The sequence below is a fragment of the Odocoileus virginianus genome, unplaced genomic scaffold, assembly GCF_023699985.2.
Source record: "Odocoileus virginianus isolate 20LAN1187 ecotype Illinois unplaced genomic scaffold, Ovbor_1.2 Unplaced_Contig_35, whole genome shotgun sequence".
In the NCBI taxonomy this organism is placed as follows: domain Eukaryota; kingdom Metazoa; phylum Chordata; class Mammalia; order Artiodactyla; family Cervidae; genus Odocoileus; species Odocoileus virginianus.
Genome location: NW_027224352.1, coordinates 464,681 through 488,330, shown reverse-complemented (window position 1 = coordinate 488,330; position 23,650 = coordinate 464,681). Strand labels below are relative to the sequence as shown.

At 40.0% G+C, this 23,650-nt stretch overlaps 1 protein-coding gene across 4 annotated transcripts in view; it reads right to left on the bottom strand.

The window, feature by feature from the left end:
* The window catches only part of NBDY (negative regulator of P-body association), a 90,028-nt gene that overhangs the window by 53,542 nt on the left and 12,836 nt on the right, over positions 1-23,650 (bottom strand). Inside the window, exon 2 of one of the 4 annotated variants that reach the window (XR_011486614.1) lies at positions 2,313-2,421. The exons of the other annotated variants lie outside the window; for them this stretch is intronic. The gene's annotated coding sequence lies outside the window, so the exon portion shown is untranslated. The remainder of the gene's footprint in view (positions 1-2,312; positions 2,422-23,650) is intronic. 4 annotated transcript variants of the gene reach the window in all.

Below are 23,650 nucleotides of genomic sequence, written 5' to 3'. Positions count from 1 at the left end.
GTAGGCAAGGCCAAGTGGGACATTCCCAAAGATCCCACCTGTGTGAACAATGCCATCCCCCAAAGCCCCACCCATGGGCACAGAATGAGTGCTCAGAGGTACCATGCAGGGAGGCAGCCTGGTGGCCTATTCCAGACCCTCGGGACTCCTGGAAAGATTCCCCCTTATTACAGAAGGGGTCAAAAACTTCTGGACCTCCCTGGGGCCTGCTTGCCTCTGTCCCACCAGATCCTCAGGAGAACAGGGGTTGATGCTAGGAAGAGGCACAGAGAACAAGCAAGAGAGGCTGGGAGGAGCCCCAAAATACAAAGAAACTGTAAGCCTACCAGTGGGATCTCTTCAGGGTTGTTGGTGTTCACGTGAAGGCAGTCAAGAACAGCCTAGCTACACCTGCAGGTTATCCCAAAGTGGCCAAGGTTATGAGGAGCCCAGCTGAAATGAAGCTGGGTGCTGTGTGAGCTGGACTATCGACGGTGATGAGGATATTGGGATATCACTTCTACTGCTGCTGCTGATGGTGATGAGGCGGGCAGGGAGGGGGGGGATGGCGGGAAGGCTTGCTGGGGGCTGGGAAAGGGGCGACTGCCATTTCTGGAGCCACAGTGCTATCCAGCAGAACGTGTATCTCAAAAGTCCATGCAGCAGACACCTGTTTCTGCCAGGCCTCCAGGGATCAACAAGGCTGTGCTGGGCCTTCTGAGCTGTGCCCAAGCTGGAGGTTCTCCTCCTCCACCCCAACCCCACCCCAGCAAGTTCAGAAGCCTAAAAGGACCCCTGCCCCGCCATGGGAAAGACAGGAGCTCTAGGATCCTTGGACCCTGCCTACAGCGCCGGGAACGACCAACTCAGAGGTCGGAGCTTTCCCCCGTCCGCCATTTTGGGCTGGACCCAGAGGGATTCTGCAATTTTTCCTGTGGTGTCCCTCCTGGGGAGTGCCCGGATGCCCTGCCTGGGACCACACTGGGGGTCAGGCGTCCCCTTTCCTCACTGGGAGCTGAGGGGCTTAGAGGATTTGGAACCAGGGCCAGTTACACTTGGCACTCCCAGTGGCAGCCATCTCAGGCTGCCCCTGGGGCATCTGAGGGCCTTCCACAACTGCGGAACCATGGTCCAGTCTCTCATGGAGTGCACAGATGAAGGGACAGCCAGGAGCCCGTTGCCCAGGTGCACCCTCAGGATGACAAAACGCCCATTTCCACCCCCCGCAACCCCCACTGGGCCAGTTTCTTCCCACTCCATGGCTGTCTCCATCACATGAGCCCAGGTAACTGGCTTTGACAGAAACAATCTCCGCTTGATGGCAGGATGGCTCTGCAAATGCCAACCGAGGGCCGGACCCTGCCCCCATCATCCCATCATGTCTTGGTCCTCCTCCCCTTCCAAGGAAAAAACACTATCAGACCAACACAGACAACCCCGTGAAGGAGGGGAGAAAAGGACAGATGACCACTGGTCAGGAGGCTGGATGTCCTGCAGGCCTTTCCCCCTTCTTTGCCTCCAACCTGTTTTTTTGTTTTTTTTTTTTTTTTCTTCTTCATGTCTGCTCTTGGGAGAAGTAAAAGCCTAAGTAACTTTCAGAAGCCTAAGGGGATCCCCTCCCCGCCTTGGGAAAAACTGGAGGTCTAGGAGCCCTGGACCCTACTGGCTTTTACATGACTTTATCTCTTTCCTACTTGCTTGTCTTTTCTTAGGTGTTTTGTAGAATAAGTCTTCTAATGATTTAGTTTGTTAAATGTAACTTTTTTTCTTTTTTAACTTCTGATTTATATATGCATCTTACTGAAGAGTATTCTTTTCCAAGTAGTTACTATTTTATTTCTTCTTTATTTAATTGTGGTTAAATGCATGTATCATAAAAGTAACTACTTCTGAAGTGAACAGTGGCATCTCTCACATTCACAATGTTGTGTGACCTCCACCTGTATCTAATTTCTTTTTTTTTTTTTTTTAAGATCTATATAAGTTTGATGCTTTTTATTTTGTATCTAATTTCTTTTTCTTTTTTTTTAAATTTATTTGTTTTAATTGGAGGCTAATTACTTTACAATATTGTAGTGATTTTGCCATACATTGACATGAATCAGCCATGGGTGTATATGTGTTCCCCATCCTGAACCCCCCTCCACCTCCCTCCCCATCCCTACATTTTAGCAGGCAAAGGAAATTCCCTATCCATTAAGCAGTTTTCCACTTCCCTACTCACCACTCATCCCTGGTTGCATTCCACCTCCACAAATTTACCCATTCTGGACATCTCATATCAGTGGAATCATACAGTAAGTGACCTTTTCTGTCTACATCCTTTCACTTACGTTTTTGAGGTTCATCCATGTTGTAGCATGTATAAGAACATCATTCCTTTTTATGGCTGAATAGTATATGCAGGAGACGTGGATTCGATCCCTGGGTCAGGAAGATGCCCTGGAGAAAGACATGGCAACCCACTCCAGTTTTGCAAGAAAATCCCATGGACAGTGGAGCCTGGTGGGCTACAGTCCATAGGGTCCCAAAGAGTCGGACATGACTGAAACAACTGACCACAAACTATAATATTTGATTTCATGGTATATACCACAATTTCTTTATCAATTTGTCTCTTCATTTGAGTTGTTTCCACCTTTTACCTATTGGTAATAGCGATGCTCTAAACATTAATGTGAAAAGATTCATTTCAGTATCTATTTCAACCCTTTTGGGTTACATCTAGGAATGGAATTTCTGGGTTGAATAGCAATTCAATGTTAACTTTTAGAAAAACAGGAAAACTTTTCCCATAGCACCTGCATCATTTCACTTTTCTATTAGCAATTTTATCAGCATTCCAATTTTTCTATGTCCTCCCCAACACTTATTTCCTTTATTTCCCCCCAATTATAGCCATCCTAGTGGGTTTGTAAAGTTTTGGTCTAGATTTGTATTTCCTTTATGACTAATGATGTTCAGCATGTTTTAAAGTCTTATTGACCATTTGTATATCTTCTTTAGAGAAATGTCTAATTCGAGTTTATCCATCCTTCTTAAAATTGTACTGTTCACTGCTCTGTTGTTGAGTTGTAAGATTTTTTTTTCATATTCTGGATATGGGCCCTTGCCAGATATATGATTTGCAAACATTTTCTGCCATTCTGTAGGTTGTCTTCTCTTTTTTTATAGACCTTTGCTGAACAAAAGTTCTCAATTTTGATAAATCCATCTATTTTTGTTCTTTTACTGCTACTGCTTTTGGTGTCTTATTCAAACATTATCAAATCCAAGGTAAAGAAGATTTATATTTGCTTCTACAAATTGTATGTTTCAGCTCTTGTAATTAGGTCATTAATTCATTTTGAGTGAATTTCTTATATTCATCCATACATGGATATCCAGTTTTCCCAACATCATTTGTTCAATAGATTGTGCTTACTCCACTAAGTGGTCTTGGCACCCATGCTGAAGTTCATCTGACCCATATAGGTTTATTTCTGGACTCTCTAGTCCATACTATTACTCTATTTGTCTATCTTTATACCAGCACTACACCGTTTTGATTACTGTAGTTTTGTAATATGTTTTAAAATCAAGAAGTGTGAGTCCTACGACTTTGTTCTTTTCCAAAACTGTTCAAGCTGTTTGGGATTCCTTTAAGTGTTCATACAAATTTTAGGATGCATTTTTTTTCTATTTCTGCAAAAAAAAAAAATGCCATTCAAATTTGGATAGAGATTGGATTGAATCTGTATATCACTTTCAGTAGTATGACTATCTTAACAATATCAAGTCTTCCAATTAATGAACATGGAATGTCTTTCCATTTGTCTTCTTTAATTTCATCAATATTTTGTAGCTTTGAGTGTACATGTCTTTCACCTACTCAGTTAAATTTATTCTATGTATTTATTTTGGGGGTATACTATTGTAAAGAGGGCTGTTTTCTCGATTTTCCTTTTGGATTGTTTGTTGCTGGCATATAGAAATGTAGCTGAATATTGTGTGCTGATTTTGTATCCTGCAACTTTACTGAATTATTAGCTCTAGCAGGGTTTTTTTTTTTTTTTTTTTTGGTGTAAGAATCCTGTGGGATTTTATATAGAATTATGTGATCTGCAAATGGAGACAGTTTTACTTCTTTCTTTCCAATTTGGATTCCTTTTATTTCTTTTTTCTTCACAATTGCTTTGGTTAAGACTTCCAGTGCAATGTTGAACAGCAGTGGTGAAAGGCAGCATCCTTGTCTTCTTGATCTAAAGAGGAATGATTTTACTCACTTATCATTAAGAATAATGTTAGCTGTTTGTTGTTCTTATGTGTGTGCTTGCTTGGTCTCTCAGTCACTTCCGACTCTTTGCAACCCTACAGACTGTAGCCCCCAGGCTCCTCTGTCCATGAGATCCTCCAGGCAAGAATACTGAAGTGGATTGCCATTTTCTTCCAGGAATCTTCTTGACCCAGGGATCAAACACATGTCACTTGCATTGTCAGGCAGATTCTTTACCACTGAGCCACCTAGGGTTTATAGATGCATTTTATTACATTGACAAAGTTCTTGATATCCCTAGTTTTCTGATTTTTTTTTTCCAATCGTGAAATAGTATTGGACTTTGTCAAATGCTTTTCTGCATCAATTATGATTATTGCTTTCTTTCTTCATTTTGTTAGTGTGATGTGTTACAATGATTGATTTTCTTATAATGAACTACCCTTCTTTACTTCTGAGATAAATCCCACTTCGTCATGGTGTATTGTTATTCAGGCAGTCAGCTGTGTCTGACTCTGTGAACCTGTGGACTACAGCACACTAGCCTTCCCTGTCCTTCACCATCAGAGCTTGCTCAAACTCATGTCCATTGAGTAGGTGATGCCATCCAAACATCTTATCCTCTGTCATCCCCTTCTCCTCCTGCCTTAAATCTTTCCCAGAATCAGGGTCTTTTCTATTGAGTCAGCTCTTCGCATCAGGTGTCCAAAGTATTGGAGCTTCATCTTCAGTATTGGTGCTTCCAATGAATATTCAAAATTGCTTTCCTTTATGACTGACTGGTTTGATATCCTTCCTGTCCAAGGGACTCTCAAGAGTCTTATTGAATACCACAGTTCAAAAACAGCAATTCTTTTGCACTCAGCCTTCTTTATGGTCCAGCTTTCTCATCCACACATGACTAGATGGACCTTTGTTGGCAAAATAATGTCTCTACTTTTTAATATGCTGTCTAGGTTGGTCATAGCTTTTCTTCCAAGGAGCAAGTGTCTTTTAATTTCATGGCTGCAGTCACCAGTCTGCAGTGATTTTGGAGCCCAAGAAAATAAAATCTGTCACTGTTTCCATTTTTCCCCTTCTATTTGCCATGAAGTGATGGAACTGGATGCCATATTAGTTTTCTGAATGTTGAGTTTTAAGCCAGCTTTTTTACTCTCCTCTTTCACTTTCATCAAGAGGCTCTTTAGTTCCTCTTTGCTTTCTGCCATAAGGGTGGTGTCATCTGCATATCTGAGGTTATTGATATTTCTCCCAGAAATCTTGATTCCAGCTTGTGCTTCATCCAGCCTGGCATTTCTCATGATGTACTCTGCATATAAGTTAAATAAGCAAGGTGACAATATACAGCCTTGACATACTTCTTTCCCAATTTGGAACCAGTCTGGTGTTCCATGTCCAGTTCTAACTGTTGCTTCTTGACCTGCATATAAGTTTCTCAGGAAGCAGGTAAGGTGGTCTGGTAGTCCCATCTCTTGAAGAATTTTCCAGTTTATTGTGTTCCACACAGTCAAAGGCTTCAGCATAGTCAATGAAGAAGAAGTAGATGTTTTTGTTGTTTTGTTTTGTTTTCTGGAATTCTCTTGCTTTTTCTATGATCCAACAGATATTGGCAATTTGATCTCTGGTTCCTCTGCCCTTTCTAAATCCAGCTTGAACATCTGGAAGTTTTTAGTTCACATACTGTTGAAACCTAGCTTGGAGAATTTTGAGCATTACTTTGCTAGCATGTGAAATGAGTGCAATTGTGTTATAGCTTGAACATGCTTTGGCACTGCCTTTCTTTGCATCATGGTGCATAATCAATCTATTTCTCTCTCTCTCTCTACATAAGTTTCCCTGTTATTGATTTCTAGTTTTATTACATTGTCATGGGAGAAGATACACTGTATGATTTAAATTTGTGAAGTAACACATGGCCGATCCTAGAGAATGTTCCTAGCACTTGAGAGAAATATGTACACTGCTATTGTTGCATGGAGTGTGATATACTTGTCTGTTAGGCCTACTTGTTTATAGTGGTGTATAAGTCTGCTATTTCCTTATTGGTCTTCTGTCTACATGTCTTATTAAAGTAGAGTATTTGTCTCCAACTATTAATGTCTATTCCTCCCTTCAATTCTCTCCTGTCTTACAGCATAGTTTCCCATCTCCACTCTTGATCTCATATGATCTCACTTCTGTAAGACTATCAATTATTGCCACTTTCTCCCAGCTCCCTTTCTATTTGATCTTTCCCATAAACACTTAAATATGCTTGTCTTTTCCTTCTTAAAAAAGAAAAAACTTCCCTTTACCTTATATTCCCCTTCAGTTATAACTTTTTCTCTTTCTTCCTATGTATCATAGCTCAGCTTCTTGAAAGCACTGTCAGCCCTCTATTTGAGTACTTTCTCACATTCCCTCCACAAATTCCTCTACCTATTACAATCTGTCTCCTCAGTAAATCTGCTCTTAACAAAGTCACAAACCTCTTGACAAATTCAGTGATCGTTGTCTCCTTTCTTCCCCAACATCAATGGACAGTTTTAAGTGGGTTTCCCTGATAGATAAGCTGGTAAAGAATCCACCTGCAATGCAGGAGATCCCCATTCAGTTCCTGTAAGGAAGATTCCCTGGAGAAGGGATAGGCTACCCACTCCAGTATTCTTGGGCTTCCCTGGTGGCTCAGATGGTAAAGAATCCGCCTGCAATGTGGGAGACCTGGGTTCGATCCCTGGGTTGGGAAGATCCCCTGGAGGAGGGCATGGCAACCCACTCCAGTATTCTTGCCTGGAGAATCCCCATGGACAGAGGAGCTTGGCAGGCTACAGTCCATGGGGTTGCAAAGAGTCAGACACGACTGAGTGACTAAGCAAAATGGCAAAAATATTTGACATTGTTGATTATTTCTTTTTTCTTGGGATAATCTCTTCCCTCAGGTTTCAAGACACTTCATTTCCTGCTTTCCTTCCTTACTTCTTTGCCTATTCGCTTTCCTTTGCAGGATCTTCTTCTTCTGTCAATCGTTTCATCATTGGTGTTTTTCAAAATTCAATTGCTTTCTTCTCACAACATACATTCCTCATGACTGTAGCTCCCATATATATGCTGACAACTTCCATCATATGCTGATAACATCCAAATATACATTCCTTGTCTATAATGCTGACATTCTAATGAACATGCACACTTGAATATTCCACAGGTATCTCAAATTCATCATGGATGAAAATGAAATAACTTGTCAAATTTCTTCACCTGGGTGTCCCCCAATTATAAAGTAAGTTTAATTAAAACATTATCTCTTCCAAGAACCCTTCTCTTAGAGCTTATGATCCCTCCTTTGTGCTTCCTATCTTTATCTTCTCCCTTACAAGATGATTTTTTTCTCCAGCACTGGACTGTGTGATCTTCAAGGCAGATGCATGGTTTAGTGAGCTGTGTGCCCAACACACAGTAAGTTCTCAGTAAGTATTGATTAAATAGAATCAGTTATACCTCAGTGTTGTAGCAGCACTGTGGTGTCTGAAGAAAATGATGCTTTGACATAATCATACCCATTGTACTGACTGGAAAAAGACCTAAGCCTTTCTCTTTATGAGTTTGAATCACAGCTTTGACGTGGTCTTTCTTGTTTTTTGTCCTTGTTCCTAATGTAAAAGTGTTTAACTGCTTCTTGGTTGTATTGGGTGGCATTGGAATAAGATTTTAACTGGGTATTCTTGAATTGCTTTTACAATAAACCAATTTTATAATCTTTAAATTTATCAGCTTTTTACATTTGTATAAAAGAAAAATAGAAAAAAAAATAGAACTTAATTAGCTTAAAATCAATATCTTCTCTACCCCAGAAAAATAAGATCTCTTCTACAGTTTCTTCAAAAATTTTGATATTTAATTTTGCATTATCATAGATAATATGTGCTGTGCTGTGATAAGTCACTTCAGTCATGTCTGACTCTTTGCAACCCTATGGACTATAGCCCACCAGGCTCCTCTGTCCATGGGATTCTCCAGGCAAGAATACTGGAGTGGGTTGCCAACTGTCCTCCTCCAGGGGATCTTCCCAACCCAGGGATGAACCTGCATCTCTTATGTCTCCTGCATTGGCAGGTGGGTTCTTCACCACTAGCACCACCTGGGAAGCCATGTACCAGATCATTTTATTTCAATGTGAGGATACCCATCCAAATGTTCTTAGACATTTTGATTCTTCTGATTGAAGAGTTGTTAAAGTTTTTGTTTCCCTCTTTGAACATTACCCTCATGGGCTATTTCAGTATACTGTGCCCTCATAGGCACCATTATGGTTTTCATAAGGCTTCACATAAAAACCTGTCGGACAAAAGAGCACATATTCTGTGATTCCATTTATGCAAATTTTAAGAACAGGCAAAAACTAACCAATGGAAATAGAAGTCACAATAATGGTTACTTCTCAAGGGTATTGACTTGGAACAGGCAGAAATGGGCCTTTAAAGTTATTGGAAATGTTCTATATTTTAAGTGGTGATATTTATACAAGTATGTGTGTGTGTGTGTGTTATACACAAATTCACTGAACTACATACTTAAGATATATTACTTTACTATGAGTTATCTCAAGTAATAAGTAAAACAAATACAACAAACCTATGAATTCCTGTTGTGTACTTTCTTTTTTACATTCCTAATCAACCAGATGACAAGATACTACACTGAGAATTCAATTGAAATCAATGTGCACCTACCAAATGTATATATGATATGTAGAGTAATGGACAAATACCAAGCAGAGAAGTAGCAAAGAGGAATTAGTCACCTCTAGATGCAGAGGAGAGGAAATGAGGAAATATTTCCCTGAGACTAGCACAACTGAGCAGAGCTTGAAGAACAAAGTCCATGAGATAGACATGGGTCTAAAGGCATTGGAAAGAGCAAAATGTACAAAAGATTGGAATGAAATAACAAAATACATTCAAGGAAAGCCTAGTGGAATATAATACACAAGAAGAGGGTTGGAGAAGTCCGAGATGGAGTGTAGGAATTAAAAGCAACAAGCAAGGCTAGAGTAAGAGGCTTATAGTAGAGAATCTTAGATCATGCTAATATTATATAAAACAGGAAGGCATTAAAGGATTTTGAGTAGGGAAAAAATATGGTTAGTTATTTATTCTAGAGGCTGTGCCTCGGGTCAACAGGGGGTAGTGGAACAGGCTGGAGATCAGTTAGAAAACTATTATTGTCATTTAGGAGAAAAATAGTAATGGTCCAAACCAGGGTATGGGAACGGAGATCTGAGAATGGAAAAGAAGACCAAATGGGCGGCTCCAAAAATAATCCAAAGCCCATCAATTCTTTTACCACTCCCCAAACCTTTCTTATTTGTCTTCAGAAGCTTGTAAGTATTGAACAAAAGAGGGACAAAACCATCAAGGAAGAACTTGCCTTTCTCCTCGCATGCTTTTGAAATGAAAATATTCTACCTGTTTTTCTAGAGGAACCCTTATCTCTGCCATCTTTTTAAAATACAAATTTTGAAAAAGGGTAGGTAATTTGGAACTTGTTGAGGACAAATAAGTCTTCAGTGTGTTCTTCATAAATGCCAGTAAAAAAAAAGATTTAACCAAGACAGGTGACCTTGATTTGTATATAAACACTCATAAATATGAAGGAAACTAGTGAGAGTAAATTTCATGTTCATGTGATCTAAAAAATATTCAGTATTATATTAATATCTAGTATGAACTTTTTAGTTTGATTAATATGTTTTTATATACTATCATGTGTAAAATAGATGGTGAGAAGTTGCTATATAACAGATAGCTCAGCCTGGCACTCTGTGAAGACCTAGAGGGGTGGGATGGGCAGGGGCAGGGAGGCTCAAGAGGGAGGAGATATATGTGTAATTATGGCTGATTTTGTTGTTGTATGGCGGAAATCAACACAACATTGTAAAATCAATTTTCCTCTAATTAAAAAATAAAATGTTGTACCTAGGTTTACTAGAGCTCAAATGAGACCTTTCTATATCTGTTGCAAATCTGACAGCAAGAAAAATAACTTGGTATGATAAAATTTTTATAAGTGAATTAAATGCAAGTGAAGCAAGAGCTTTTAGGTGAACTTTTTAGAAGTAATTATGTTTTAGGAATAGCTACTTAAAAATAACCTCTCCTGGATGATAGGGATAGAATGTTGCAAAGAAGCCAATTCTGACTCCATGTTGGAACTGTTTCTTTGACTTGCTTTTGTTATTACAATCATACATAATGGCCTGCTTCAAAGGACCCTGTTATTCTGCCTGACTAAAAACTAATGTGCCTTTGTTCAGCTCATAGAGAGACAATCTGACCCTGCCCACCTGTGAATAGAAGAGATTAACACATCCCTTCCAAAGGCTGGCCCTTCCCAGAGATGTTTTCAAGACTGAAGACCCTTTTTACTTTACTTCCTCACTGCCTCTCCCTCTCTATTCTGCCTTTTGACTTTAGATCCTCATTGCTTCTCTCTCTCTGACTTTATAAAAGAACCTGGCATCCAGACACCAATAAATGGTTGAGACATTAGTCTGCCATCTTTTTGGTCAGCTGGCTTTCCAAATAAAGTCGTATTCCTTGCTTCAACACCTCTCTTGGATTCAATGGCCTGTTATTGAGCAAGTACAGTAAGCTTGAACATGGAAACAAGTTTGGTGAGCCAACACAGGAGCCTTGCGGCTCATGGCTCTGGCACCCCTATCAGGGAATATTGAGACAAGGCCCTAAGCAGCTGCTAGGACCATTTGTCCTGAGGATCTTTCTTTCAAGATTCCCTGAAGTGGCACCAGCTGCCCCAGCACTTGGCAGTTGAAGCAAGGAACCAACAAACTTCTACAAGTCAACAGACTTGATTTTGTTCGAGGGTAAGTCTACCCAATTTGATAGCCAGTTAGGCCAGTTTGCTTGTTTGCCCTTTTGTGTTATGAGTCAGTGGGCTGTTAAGTTGCTCTGCTGTACACACCAGGAACATATCCCCCCTTCAGTTTGGGCTCTTCCTTTATGGGAAAAGCCAATTTGGTTGGGGTACCCTGTTGGAAAGGGGAAGTGTTGTTGGACTCTACCTTGAACCAGTTCACTGGGGAATTACTTCTTGTAAGACAAGCCTACCCTCGTTGGAATTAGTTCATTTGTTTAATAGGGTAAATTTATTTACCTGATTTGGGAACTGGTTCATCTGTGCATCAATGCTGGAATTTGTTTGTGCTGTCTTTCTTGGAATTTGCACATATCTTTTGTGTTTTGGTGTTACCAAACTTATAAAAATGGGAAATATTTCATCTATTCCTGAAGGAAAGCTCTTTGGGGCATATATTAGATATATTAAGATCAGAAGAGCAATGGTCCCAGAATGGCTCACAATTATACAGTCTCTCAGATAGAATTGCAAAGGAGAGGAACACCCTGAAAATGAAGAGGCCCTAGGGCTCCCTTGACTTGAGGCGTCTGATTCTAGTTTCCCTATAGGAGCTCCAAGTAACTTTGACAGTGGGGAGCATCAGCTCCAGTTTAGGGAGCTCCCCCTGTGAGGGAAAACTCAGACCATTTGGACAAAGGTCACAGGTCTAATGGGACTGGGAAGTCACATTAATGTGACTTACCAGCTGGCTAGGTTTTGGTTTGTTCTGGTTACTTTGGTAACAGGCAGACATCTGGTACTGTTTCCTCTAAGGCTTCCTCTATGTTTTCTTGCTTCTTTTTCCTCGAACCCTCTGCAAACAGGTGAGTGGCTGTGGAAGCAATTGAGGAACTCTGGCCAGAGTTACTCTCTGGTGTGTTCTGAAGGCCCACAGCTCACTGTGCCCCAGTAGCTGCCACCTAAGCGGGTGAGGGCTCTCCTTTCCTCTCCTTCCCTTAAGCCGAGGACCAGGCCAATTAATATCATGTGGGCACAAGTCAGGCACAGAAAAACCATTAGGGTGCCTGCCACTTGCAGACTCCAGTGACAGGATAAAGACATGGAATGGACCACAGTATTAGAGTATCTGTCCCCAACAAGACGAATTCCGTGAAACTCAGAAACATATTGGTTCAAGCAAAACACCGAGCCACTCCCCTGACAGACAAGTTCCCAGTAGGATTACAAGGCAGATTCCTCAGCCTGTCTTCCCTGTTGCCTTTACCTCTTTCCCCCTCAGTCCAGATTAATTTTGCAGAAGCCTGAGTGTTGTCTCTCAGCCATCCCAGGAGGCCTTCTCCCCTATGAGAGGGAAGGAGGGGTGAAACTTCCCTAAGGTAGCCACTCAATTCTTAAAAAAAAAAAAAAAGGAAAAAAACAAAATTTGTTTTACAATGTAGTCTTTATAGCACCAGAATGGAGGCTCCAAAAAGTCCTTTTACCACTTCCAAAATCTTGCCTGTTCATCGTGAGAATCATGTAAATATTTTTAAAAGGAGGAAACAAAGTCATCCTAGGAAGAAATTGCCTGTATCACTGAGAAGCAAATGTCTTCTTTGGTCTTCTCAAAAACCATTATCTCTGTTTTTTTTTTTTTTTAATGTAAATTTTAGAGTTATTCTTGTTCAGTCACTAAGTCATGTCTGACTCTGCAACCCCATGAACTGCAGCATGCCAGGCTTCCCTGTCCTTCACTATCTCTCTGAGTTTGCTCAAACTCATGTCCACTGAGTCAGTGATGCCATCCAAACATCTTATCCTCTATGGCACCCTTTTCCTGCTGCCTTCAAAGTTTCCCAGCGTCAGAGTCTTTTCCAATGAGTTGGCTCTTCCCATCAGGTGGCCAAAGTATTGGAGCTTCAGCTTCAGCATCAGTCTTTCCAATGAATATTCAGGGTTGATTTCCTTTAGGACTGACTGGTTTGATCTCCTTACTGTCCAAGGGACTCTCTCAAGTCTTCTTCAGCACCACAGTTAGAAAGCATCAATTCTTCAGCACTCAGCCTTCTTTACAGTCCAACTCTCACATCCATGCATGACTATTGGAAAAATGATAGCTTCAACTATACAGACTTTTGCTGGCAAATTGATGTCTCTGCTTTTTAATACACTGTCAGGTTTGTCACAGCTTTTCTTCCAAGGGGCAAGTGTCTTTTAATTTCATGGCTGCAGTCGCCATCTACAGTGATTTGGGAGCCCAAGAAAATGAAATCTGACGCTTATTCCCCATCTATTTGCCATGAAGTGATGGGACCAGATGCCATGATCTTAGTTTTTTGAATGTTGAGTTTTAAGCTAGCTTTTTCACTCTCCTCTTTCACCTTCATCAAGAGGCTCTTTAGTTCCTTTTCACTTTCTGCCATTAAAGTGGTATCATCTGCATATCTGAGGTTGTTGATATTTCTCCTGGCAATCTTGATTCCAGCTTGTGAGTCATCCAGCCCAGCATTTTGTATGATGTGCTCTGCATATAAGTTAAATAAACAGAGTGACAATATATAGCCTTGATGTACTCCTTTCTCAATTTGGAACCAGTCTGTTGTTCCATGTTGAGTTCCAACTGTTGCTTCTTGTCCTGCATACAGGTTTCTCAGGATGCAGGAAAGGTGGTCTGGTATTTCCATCTCATTAAGAATATTCCACAGTTTGTTGTGATCCACACAAAGGTTTTAGCATAGTCAATGAAGCAGAAGTAGATGTTTTTTTGGAATTCCCTTGCTTTTTTCTATGATCCAGTGAATGCTGGCAATTTGATCTCTGGTTCCTCTGACTTTTCTAAATCCAGCTTGTACATCTGGAAGTTCTCAGTTCATGCACTGCTGAAGCCTAGCTTGAAGGATTTTGAGCATAATCTTGCTAGCATACGAAATAAGTGCAACTGTATGGTAATTTGAACATTCTCTTGCAATGCCTTTCATTAGAGAGGGTAAAGTAATTCAGAAGTTGTCTTGTCCAAGGTAATTAGAAATTGCTTTTTATGCAAATATTAATATTTAGCCATCTAGCCAAGTGAGCTTGATTTGTTCTATCTGTGAGAACCCAATTGTAATCCAACCTCTTCTGTAAACTGGGTTTTACATTGCTGTACCTGATTCAGGACAGAAACCTTGAATAACTGAGGCCTCAATATATTTGTTTTTGGATAACATTGCTGTGATTGATTTGTAAAAAGTGCTCTATTTAATTGGCTTAAATAAAAGTAATAAATACTGACAAACCAATCAACTCTAAATACAAGAGAAATTAAATGACTTTCAGGCTCATGTGAACTGGGAAATATTTAATATTAAATTGGTAGCTGGTATTAATGTTTAAGTTTGTTGATCTAATTTTAATAATATAGATATGTCCTGAGTCATCACCAAATTAACTATAATATTAAGTGTAAGACTTTCATTGTGCCTAGGCTTAACATAAGCTAAATAAGGTATTGTATCTATCAAAAATTTGTCAGCAAGAAAAGTACCTCAATGTGGGGGAAAAAAAAAAACTTTAAGGAAATCAAGATATGTGTTTTCAGTAGAAGAAGGTGTGAGGAATTAAAAAAATACTGAAAAGAGTTATGCATGATCAGAATTTTCTAAGACTAGATTGAATTTAGTTGAGTAAATGAATCACATTGGGAGTAAGCTAAGACTTGGATTTGGCTTTTTCTTTCTGTTTGAGAAAAAAGTTTTCTTAGAATGCCATTTTTGATAACACATTACATGAGTTTCTTTGCCTCTAAGTGCTTTGTATTTGCCGTTGAGATCTCAGGTTACTTTGCTTAAGGTATAAGCAACTTTCTTTTATCCAACTTTATCAATTAACCAGATGTTTGACTGACTTTTAAGTGTTTTGTCATTTATAGATACATCTGTACTCTGATGCTGTTACAAAATGGGCTTTATTATCAAGGAGAGTCAGAGGAAGGCTATCAATTCAGTTCAGTCACTCAGTCGTGTCTGACTCTTGGTGACCCCATGAATCGCAGTGTGCCAGGCCTCCCTGTCCATCACCAACTCCTGGAGTTTACTCAAACACATGCCCATCGAGTCGGTGATGCCATCCAGCCATCTCATCCTCTGTCGTCCCCTTCTCCTCCTGCCCTCAGCATCAGGGTCTTTTCCAATGAGTCAACTCTTCGCATGAGGGTGGCCAAAGTATTGGAGTTTCAGCTTCAGCATCAGTCCTTCCAATGAACACCTAGGACTGATCTCCTTTAGGATGGACTGGTTGGATCTCCTTGCAGTCCAAGGGACTCTCAAGAGTCTTCTCCAACACCACAGTTCAAAAGCATCAATTCTCCAGTGCTCAGCTTTCTTCACAGTCCAACTCTCACATCCATACATGACCATTGGAAAAACCATAGCCTTGACTAGATAGAACTTTGTTGGCAAAGTGATGTCTCTGCTTTTTAATATGCTATCTAGGTTGGTCATAACTTTCCTTCCAAGAAGTAAGCGTCTTTTAATTTCATGGCTGCAGTCTCCATCTGCAGTGATTTTGGAGCCCAAAAATAAATAAATAAATAAATAAAGTCTGACACTGTTTTCACTGTCTCCCCATCTATTTCCCATGAGGTGATGGGACCAGATGCCATAATCTTAGTTTTGAATGTTGAGCTTTAAGCCAACTTTTTCACTCTCCTCTTTGACTTTCATCAAGAGGCTTTTTAGTTCCTCTTCACTTTCTGCCATAAGGGTGGTGTCATCTGCATATCTGAGGTTATTGGTATTTCTCCTGGAATACGAAGGCTATGGAAGCACTTAAAATAGTTCCACATCAAAATGATGGCTATTCAAGAATTCCAACCCATATGGATTAAAACAAGGAGCTGTCCTGCCCCTGGGGCCCCTATATCAGGTATCCAAGACTTTTATTCCCTGATCAGCAGAATCCATGCCACTACTCAGACTTGAAGCAGTTACAGAAGATAAGACCATCCCCCCTCTGCTTCCCATAAGAATATGGGAGTAAAGTCTCTGAGAGGGGAAATGAAACAGGAGGGAAGTGGGCAGGGAACAATGTTTGAAAGAATGACATAACCCTAGGACTGATTATAACAAGGCTGATTATAAACAAACAGGTCCAACACGGTAGACTAGTCCATTTCCATTAGACCTTGAGTCGCAATACATGCTCTTTGTAACACATCAGGAAGCTAAGTGAGGCACCCACAACTGGGTGGTGACCCAATTCAATGTAAAGAAACATTTAGATAAAGAAATGTAAATGAAACATCAGCTTTTTAGATAGACTTTAAGAAAATACAAATGAGATAAAAGCTTTAAGTGAACTTTTAGAAATACATGTTTTAGGATCTCTCCAGATATTCTACAACTTAAAAGGAAAAATTTGTTAAAACAAGTAAAGTAATGAGAGGCTTAAGGCAAATGGACCCCAAAAAGGGTTATGAACATGATCAATCAGGACTAAGTTTAAAATAAGTTTAGTTGAGTAAATGAAACTTTTAAGTAAGCAAGTGCAAAATGTAAATTTGGCTTTTTTCTCTGTTAAAACAGACAAGTTTTCTTAACATACTAAACTACCTTTGATATTTAAGTTTACCTTTTAAAGAATGTATTTGTCTTTGAAATTTTGTGTAGTCACTTTGGCTAAGTTTCACAGTTACCTATGGTCCTATTGTATTTTAAAAAACATTTTAGTGTTCTTTTGATAGGCCTTCACAAATTAAATTATAATAAAGTTCCTTTGACCTCTAGCTAACTTTGGGGTGCTTCAAAGAGCCCCTGAGACACCCCAAAGGGAGATATTAAACTAATTAGGTTCCCTTGGTATGTTAATAGAGGTATTGTCAAATGAGTAATAAATTTTAAGTTGTATTATATGGTAAATGGTACAGATATTCTATAGATTATATGGAGTTCCTAAGAGTCTGATGTGTCCTGGTAGAATATTATCAGTCATAATTCTAGTTATTTTCTGAAAGTGCCGTATGTCACAGCAGCAACTGGGTTGCTTTATCAACTGCATTGTAATTAGATTTAAATATGCTTTCTTAAGTCTTTTTGAAGACAGTTATGGTTTCATTCTAATGCCGTTGCAAAAATGCCTCCTCTTAAAAATTTATTAAAAAGGACTTTTGGAGAAATACAAGTTTCTGACTTTCCAAACATAATGCTGAACTGAAAATCGAAGAATTCTACTAGAACACCTGATGACTTCATAAAGCCCTTAACAAAAAGGCTTAGTTACATAGGAATGAGTGAATAGGTAAATATGGTTGTAATTTTTAATGGTTTCTATCTAAAAGGACTACTGCTTTGTGTGGTCTAGGTATAAGAAAACTTTTCTTCTTCCTTTAATTATGACTTGTAGTGTTCTTGCCTGGAAAATCCCATGGACGGAGAAGCCTGGTAGGCTACAGTCCACGAGGTCGCAAAAAGCTGGACACGACTGAGTGACTTCACTTACTTTCACTTAGTAATTTGGTAGATTATGCCTTTTGTGAGAAGAATTGGAACATTTATCTTTTTCTCTCTACCTGGTTGATCCTGCCAGTAACATATGCTTGTCTCAAAAGATTAAGCCAAGCATAAATGTGCATGGCCAGTACAATGGAACTGCAAATAGGTCATTATATCAGTTATAGCTCCTTTGGTCACTCAATTACTACAACTGGATTACGACTAGTTATACAAATCATTGTTTAAATTTTTTTGTTTTCAAATAGTGCTTTGTGTCTTCCTGCTGCACTATGTCACTGTCAATGTTACTAGTTGCATTACTTATGTCCTCTCTAATTTATAAGACTGCTGTCTCTTGCAGTAACCAATGTGTAATCAGACCTCCAAAAATATTTGTGTGGTTAAATATTTTGAGAAAATCACATATATAACATAAAATGACTGTAATAGTGTGATTCTAGATATGGAAAGAAGCAATAAGGGAAAATGTCTCCTGGATTATAGTTAGACAGAATCCAGAGAATTTTAATTATTGATGGGGCCTGGTCCAAAAACATCTGGAGGGGCATAACAAGAATTTTGCCTGAACTAGGATAAGCCTCCCAGTGCTGTAGGACAAAAGTTGATCATGAAATGTCTTCCAAACATTGGTCAAATTCATGACCAAGAAGAGAAGACCTGAGGAATTGATTTGGAAATTGCAGCCCTCCAACATGAGCCAGTAAGCCCCAAGGAAGGAGAATACCTGCCATCTAGCAGTCATCACACTGCTGCTGCTTCCTATGGTGAACTGTGAGGAAACTCAGAATACAGGATTACAGACCCCCAGGCAGTTGTGCTGTGCTGTCCTTAGTCATTCAGTCCTATCCAACTCTTTGTGACCCCATGGATTGCAGCCTGCCAGGTTCCTCTGTCTGTGGAATTCTCTAGGCAAGAATACTAGAGTGGGTAGCTGTTTCCTTCTCCAGGGGATTTTCCCAACCCAAGGATCAAACCCAGGTCTCCTGCATTGCAGGCGGATTCCTTACAGATTGAGCCATCAAGGAAGCCCCAAGATAGCTGAGGTACATATCAAGGAAATAATTTTAATGAGCCCTGACTCTTGCATCTTCCCATATTTAGAATAGTAGTACATTCCTTTAATTTGAAATACTGCCACCTGGATTTGAAGATCAGTATTTCTAAAGTCAACAAGTGTAAAGCAGACACTTTCCAAAGAGGAACAAAAAGAAGACAAATATCAACATTTGAAACATTGGCACTAATGGCAGACACTCCCAGAAAGATCCATCTGATTAAGCAGAATGCTCATCACTCCCTTTTCCCACAAGATTGTGGAATGAACTTTGACAGTGTGGAATTGTTACAAAAAAGGCAATTCTGACTCCAAAATGGAAATATTTCTTTGACTTGCTTTAGTTATGATCATACATAACTGTTGTTGTTGTTCAGTCGCTAAGTCATGTTTGACTCTTTGTGACCCCACGGACTGCAGCATGCCAGGCTTCCCTGTCCTTCACTATCTCCCAGAGTTTGCTCAAACTCAGGTTCACTGAGTTGGTGATGCCATCTAACCATCTCATTCTCTGTTGCCCCTTTCTCCTCATGTGCTTGATCTTTCCCAGCATCAGGGTCTTTTCCAATGAGTTGGCTCTTCCCATCAGATGGCCAAAGTATTAGAGCTTCAGCTTCAGCATCAGTCCTTCCAATGAATATTCAGGACTGAGTTTCCTTTAGGATTGACTGGTTTGATCTCCTTGCAGTCCAAGGGACTCTCAAGAGTCTCCTTTAGCACCACAACTAGAAAGCATCAATTCTTCAGCACTCAGCCATCTTTATGGTCCAACTCTTACATCCATACATGATTACTGGAAAAAGCATAGCTTTGACTATACGGACCTTTGTTGGCAAAGCAATGTCTCTGCTTTTTAATATGCTGTCTAGGTTTGTCACAGCTTTTCTTCCAAGGAGTGTCTTTTAATTTCATGGCTGCAGTCACTGTCCACAGTGATTTTGGAACCCAAGAAAATAAAATCTCACTCTTCGCACTTTTTCATGGCATCTATTTGCCATGAAGTCATGGGACGGGATGCCATAAGCTTTGTTTTTTGAATGTTGAGTTTCAAGCCAGCATTTTTACTCTCCTTATTCACCTTCAAGAGGCTCTTTAGTTTCTCTTCACTTTCTGCCTTTAGAGTGGCATCACCTGCATATCTAATGTTGTTGATATTTCTCCCAGCAAGCTTGACTCCAGCTTGTGATTCATCCAGCCCAGCATTTCACATGATAAAATCTGCATATAAGTTAAATGAACAGGGTAACAATATACAGCCCTAGTGTACTTCTTTCTCAATTTTGAAGCAGTCCACTGTTCCATGCCTGGTTCTAACTGCTGCTTCTGGATCCACATACAGGTTTCTCAGGTACAGGTAAGGTGGTCTGGTATTCCCATCTCTTTAAGAATTTTCCACAGTTTGTTGTGATCCACACAGTCAAAGGCTTTAGCATAGTCAATGAAGTAGAAGTAGATGTTTTTCTGGAATTCCCTTGCTTTTTCTATGATCCAATGGATGTTGACAATTTGATCTCTAGTTTCTCTGTTCTTTCTAAATTCAGCTGGTACACCAGGAATTTCTTGGTTCACATACTGTCAACGTCTAGCTTGAAGGATTTTGAGCATCATCTTAATACCATATGAAATGAGTGCAATTTTATGGTAGTTTGAACATTCTTTTGCATTGCCTTTCTTTGGGATTGGCATGAAAACTGACCTTTTCAAGTCCTGTGGCCAATGGTGAATTTTGAAAATTTGCTAGCATATTGAGTGTACCACTGCCTGACTGTAAACTAATGTGACTTTGTTCAGCTCATACAGAGATAATCAGACCCTGCTGACCTGTTAACACATCCTGATACTGAAGCTGAAACTCCAACACTTTGGCCACCTGATGCAAAGATCTTACTCATTGACAAAGACCCTGATGCTGGGAAAGACTGAAGGCAGGAGAAGGGGATGACAGAGGATGAGATGGTTGGATGGCATCACCGACTCGATGGACATGAGTTTGAGCAAGCTCTGGGAGTTGGTGATGGACAGGGAAACCTGGCATGCTGCAGTCCATGGGGTCACAAAGAGTTGGACACAACTGAGCAAGTGAACTGAACTGAACACATCCTTTCCAGAGGCTGACTCTTGGAGATGTTTTGCAAGACTGAAGACCCTTTTTACTTTACTTCCTCACTGCCTCTCCTTCTCTATTCTGCCTTTTGACTTTAGTTCCTCATTGCTTTTCTGTTTCTTTTTCTGACTCTATAAATGAACTTGGCATTCAGACCCTGACAAGATGCTTAGAGACATTAGTGTGCCATCTTCTTGGTCAGTTGGCTTTCCAAATAAAGTTATACTCCTTGCCTCAATACCTCATCTCTCGGATTCACTGGCCTGTTGTGCAGTGAGCACAATGAGTGTGGAGTCAGTAACAAGAACCAGATAGTTATGCAGGTCCCAGTAGGGGATTATAGATAGAGAGGGAAATGTAGGAAACTTTGGAAGGCCACTGTAAGTTAATGATGGATCATGAAAGCTATTGGAATGTCATGGAATGAAGCAGGCTTTGTTATCTATAAAACCATAAATAAAATTATGAGATATGCCCCAGTCCATTAGATGACAGAAAAATGTCGACTCCCTTCTACTGATTTGAATCAGCATTAAGATAATCCTAGTTTGATATATCCATCTGAATGCAGAGTTGCAAAGAATAGCAAGAAGAGATAAGAAAGTCTTCCTAAGTTATCAATGCAAAGAAATAGAGGAAAACAATAGAATGGAAAAGACTAGAGATCTCTTTAAGAAAATTAGAGATACCAAGGGAAAATTTCATGCAAAGATGGGCACAATAAAGGACAGAAATGATATGGATCTAACAGAAGAAGAAGATATTGAGAAGAGGTGGCAGAAGTATACAAGATAGATCATCATGACCCAGATAACCACGATGGTGTGATCACTCACCTAGAGCCAGACATCCTGGAATGTGAAGTCAAGTGGGCCTTAGGAAGCATCACTATGAACAAAGCTAGTGGAGGTGATGGAATTCCAGCTGAGCTATTTTAAATCCTAAAAGATGATGCTGTTAAAGTGCTGCACTCAATATGCCAGCAAATTTGAAAACTCAGCAGTGGCCACAGGAGTGGAAAAGGTCAGTTTTCATTCAAATCCCAAAGAAAAGCAATGCCAAAGAATGTTCAAACTACTGCACAATTGCACTCATCTCACATGCTAGCAAAGTAGTGCTCAAAATTCTACAAGCTAGGCTTCAACAGTATGTGAACCAAGAACTTCCAGATGTTCAAGCTGGATTTGAAAAGGCAGAGAAACCAGAGATCAAATTGCCAACACCCACTGGATCATCAAAAAACAAGAGAGTTCCAGAAAAACATCTACTTCTGCTTCATTGACTACACTAAAGCCTTTGACTGTGTGGATCACAACAAACTGTGGAAAATTCTTAAAGAGATGGGAATACCAGACCACCTTACTTGCCTCCTGAGAAACCTGTATGTGGGTCAAGAAGCAACAGTTAGAACTGGACATGGAACAACAGACTGGTTCCAAATTGGGAAAGGAGTATGTCAAGGCTGTTAATTATTGTCACCTTGCTCTTTTAATTTATATGCAGAGTATATCATAAGAAATGCTGGACTGGATGAAGCGTGAGCTGGAATCAAGATTGCCGGGAGAAATAGCAATTACCTCAGATATGCAGATCACACTCCCCTTTTGGCAGAAAGTGAAGAGGAACTTAAGAGACTCTTGATGAAGGTGAAAGAGGAGAGTGAAAAAGCTGGCATAAAACAACATTCAAAAAACTAAGATAATGCCATCCAGTGCCATTACTTCATGGCAAATAGATGGAGAAACAATGAAAACAGTGACAAACTTTATTTTCTTGGGCTCCAAAATCACTGCAGATGGTGACTGCATCCATGAAATTAAAAGACACTTGCTCCCTGGAAGAAAAGCTATGACAAACCTAGGCAGCACATTAAAAAGTAGATGCATTACTTTACCAACAAAAGTCTATATAGTCAAAGTTAATGGTTTTTCCAGTAGTCATGTATGGATGTGAGATTTGGACAATAAAGAAAGCTAAGCGCCGAAGAATTGATGCTTTGGTTTTGGAGAAGAGTCTTGGGAGTCCTTTTGACTGCAAGGAAATCCAACCAGTCAGTCCTAAAGGAAATCAGTCTTGAATATTCATCAGAAGGACTGATGCTAAAGCTGAACCTCCAATACTTTGGCCACCTGATGTGAAGAACTAACTAATTAGGAAAGACCCTGCTGTTGTGAAAGACTGAATGCAGGAGGAAAAGGGGATGACAGAGGATGAGGCGGTTGGATGGCATCACTGACTTGATGGACATGAGTTTGAACAAGCTCCAAGAGTTGGTGATGGACAGAGAAGCCTGGCGTGCTGCAGTTCATATAGTCGCAGAGTCAGACATGACTGAGTGAGTGAACTGTTTGATCGCATAGGGTCAGACACTCTTCTGCCTGTTACAACAGAGAAGCTAGTGATATTATTCTCAGATCTACTCGAAGGCCATCTTTCTCTTCCCCACTTTCCTTTGATTATACAATTGCAGCCCACACAATCCTCAGGACAGAGCATGCTCGCCTGTCAGCTTGTATCTCTCTCAAACCTTCTATAATAATAAACCTACTTCATGCCTATCACTTTGCCTCTTGCTGAATCTGTTCTGCACTGAGAAACAAAGAACCTGAGCCTCAGTTCATCCAGATACCAGGTGAGTGATTCTAATTAAAACACCGTGGGGTCAAGTCTCAATTAGGGTTTTGGGCAGGTTCAAGTCCCAGCACATGGGATCAAGTCCCATTCTGAGGTGCATGGTTTCAAGGGTGTAGAAAAAAGGGAACTCTCCTACACTGTTGGTGGGAATGTAAATAGGTACTGCCAGTATGGATATCAGGATGAAATTTCCTTACAAAACTAAAAACAGAACTATCATATGATCCATATGATAAAAACCATAATTCAAAATGATACATGCTATCCAGTGTTCACTACAGCACTATTTACAATAGCCA